Genomic DNA, 3,817 nt, shown 5'->3' on the forward strand with positions numbered 1-3,817 from the left:
TGAGCGTCTTCCATATTGCTAGTCTAAAGTCCTTATCTGAGAGGTTGATTTGTGGGTTGGTCATTATCTGGTCCTCAGAATTGTCATCTTCATTCTCTATGTCTGATGCTGGCCTGCGTTGTTTCCCCATTGTTACACTTGTATTGTGGGTTTTTCTACGTGTTGTGGTGGAATTCATTGGCTATATGATGCAGGCACCACTCTCCTCTGGCTCTGCCCTTTCTGGATGGGCCGACTTGCCTCTAAGGGAGGGGAGTCCTCTGTGGATGAAGCCTCACACAGGATCAAATCTTAGGCCCGAGCACGCAGCAGAGAAGACAGCCTGGAGAGAAATGCTTGCTTCTGTGATCCAGCAGGGTTCTTAGTGTGATTTTTTTCCTTCTTGTTGCAATGGTGTTCTTTTTCGCTCGCTCACTGGATAGCTTCAGAATGCAGTTTTTTGGGGGTTCACTTCCCAGGGCTCTGAGGAGAGCCGCTCGCTCGCTGGGTAGCTTCCGAATGCAGTTTTTGGGGGCTCGCTTTCCAGGGCTCTGAGGAGAGTTTCAGGAGTCAGAAAAGACAGAGAAGGACAGACAGGGCTCTCTTCAGGTCCTCAGTTTCCTCAGAAGAAGCACAGCCAGGCAGGGACTCCGCCAGAGAGGTACTTTCTAAACTTTCTCATCTGCCTCACGACAGATCTCTCTAAAGAATTTCCATTGTCATAAATCTTTGACTTGTGAATTTCATCAGCCCAAGATTAGACCCTTGTCTCAGGAGAGCGTATTATAAGCCAAAATTAAATACAGAATATCTTTGTCACTAAGTATTATAACTCCTATCTGTCCCACACCATCATTTCACTTTCCTAAAAATTGATTTATAGTGTTCTAAGGTATATAATTCTCTTCAGTTTTCCTTTGTTGCTGATTTTTAAGCCTGAATTCTAAAAAATACCACTTTGTGGTTTAATTTATCAAATGACTATCTCACAGATATCTATCTAGATTGATATGCAGATTTATAGATATGTAAATATGCATCCAAATTCAATTCTATTTGCTTTTAGTGATAAATATTTTTAAAAAATCACAATATAAAGAAATTATTTTGCATAACTTAAAATGTCAATGTGAAAGTATTATACCTCTTGCTCTCTATTTCAAAAAATAAAATGATTTTACTATTACTAAAACAAAAGATCCTACTATTAAATTAAAATTAAATAAAATATATTTTATCATTACATCAAAGTTATGAATCAGAGGAACACATCTAAAAGTTTTTGGTGATGATGTATTACCCTACATGCATAATTATTGAAATAATTAAATTAGATTGAAATAATACTTTTGGTTGTTACAGGTAGTTGTTGTTTGTAGGCCACACCGGACATTGCTCAGGGCTTATTCTTTGTTCCACACTCAGGAGTCAGTCCTGGAGGTGATTTGGGGACAAATATATGTGGTGAGAAGTGAACCCAGGTTAGCTGCTTTAGGGCAATTGTTTTGTCTACTGGTATCTCTCTAGCCTAGACATAGATTTAAATGTGTCAGAAAATAAATCTATATAATGTTGATTCTACATAACTATAGATTCAACCCAATACAGTAAATCCCAATAAAAGTTACAACAGGAATATTCCTTATATTATAAGATTATAATATTCAGTGCACTTTTTAAATCAAACCTTCACTTTCAACTTGCCATTAGTTCCATTCTAAAAGTCAATTTTGTAATAATACAGTGTAGTCATTAACAAAAATGTTTAATGTTCACTGCTTTCCATATTTTACTGTAGAAAATTGACATCTGTTGCTGTATAATTTTAAGGTATCCAAATTTATTTCTATAGTTCAAAAAGTTTATAGCATTAATTTTATCATAAAGATAAAATAATCCTTGTTATGAGAACTTATAATTTACAAAAAATCTATTTTGTCTCTATCATGCAACAATATTACTTCTAGTCAACTTATTGAACATTATCCCTGTACTTTTAAAACATAAATGTGAAATGTGTAGGAAGGATCTTATTATTTTTTCCAGATTTAGTGACATTCATATTATTTATCACCTATTAGAGTTGGGCAGTTTAGTATTTTAAATCTATATTTTCCTATTAATCATTTTGATAGTATACTATTAGTACTATAGGCTTAACACAATTGATTACCCTATAAATTATGATTATAAAATATAATTCAAATTCAATAAACCATTTGATCAATCAATTATCTCACTAAAATGTATTACCATACTTAATCTGGATTTTTCAATTTAAAAATAATTTTGCATACTATTTATATGTATTTGATTGCATTTAATTAATGTCATTTAAAATTTTAATACAGCGATAGCAATAAGAATTACAATGCTAGGCGATTCATTTATATGGGATTGATTTATTTTTGTTTTGTTTTGTTTTGTTTTGTTTTGGAGTCATAATCAGCAGTGATCCGGCACTGGCTCTGACCAACTTTGACACAGTCATTAGAGAGTATTATAGTAGGGCTTGTGTATTTTCTGACTTTCCTAGGATTACATGTTGTCTATCATATGTCAGACAACATTCTTAAACCTTGTACTCTCTATCTGGCTATAATTTAAGATTTACAATTAATCACACAAGTATATATTTGGGTCCTGTAAGCTATACTTTTAAAATCATTTGATTTGATGACATTATTAATTAACTATATCCTATTTTTCTCTACAAAATCCAACTTATATGCATTGACATAGCTATTATGAGGAAAACCCTAGAAGACAACAGTATGGAAACGGCTCAAAAATGAAAAAAAAAGTAATTTTATGTAACAAAAAACTTTCATTTGTGATATCTATTCAATGAAAACAAACATACTGATCAGAAAATGACACAAATGTTTATTCAGTGTTATAAATAGTAAATACGAGTTATGGAAACAACTCAGTGCTCATTAGCAGAAGAATGATGCTAATAAATTAGTTATGGTTATATACTATATTATGTATATATAAATTATTTTTGTATATATATATAGTATATATATACATTATGTATATATAAATATATAGTATATATTATGTATATATATAGTATTATGTATATATAAAGTATTATCCATGCATAGGAAAAGTTGAAACCTTACAATTCTGTATGATTTTAATAAAGCAGGAGTGAGTAAAGTATGAAATACATATAATGGAGTGGTATGCAGATATAAGTAAAGATGAGTTTTGTTTTTGTTTTTTTGTTACAGTTTTGTGTTTTGTTGAGTTTTTGTTACAGTTTTATGAAAGTGAGAGATTTTTATAATTAATTGATTAAATTTTAGTTGCAGAGATAAAACTGAGGTCACACTCATTCTAGGCAAAAGCACAGATGTCACACTATATCCCTGATGTGGTGGTGGTGGTGATGGAGAGTGGTTTGTTAAATGAAGTGAAAATTAAAGATAATTAGGTGAATAGTTTCTCACACTCAGTGGGTGGCTCTTGTATCCTGGGCACTATTTTCTTTGAGGTGCAGAAGCTTCTCAGCTAATATATTCTAATCTGTTAATCTCTGCTTTCACTTGCTTGGAGAGTGCAGTTAGCTGGGGGTCTAAGTTCGCTTTTTTGCAAGTGTCTAGCCAGTTGTGTCAACACCACTTGTTGAAGAGGCTTTCTTTGCTCCATTTAGGACTTCTTGTTCTTTTATCAAAGATTACATAATTGTATGTCTGGGGAACATTCTCTGAGTACTCAAGTCTATTCCAATGATGTGAGGGTCTGTCTTTATTCCAATACCATGCTGTTTTGATAACTATTGCTTTGTAATACAGTTTAAAGTTGGGGAAAGTGATGCCTCCCACAT

The sequence above is a fragment of the Suncus etruscus genome, chromosome 16, assembly GCF_024139225.1.
Source record: "Suncus etruscus isolate mSunEtr1 chromosome 16, mSunEtr1.pri.cur, whole genome shotgun sequence".
Lineage (NCBI taxonomy): Eukaryota > Metazoa > Chordata > Mammalia > Eulipotyphla > Soricidae > Suncus > Suncus etruscus.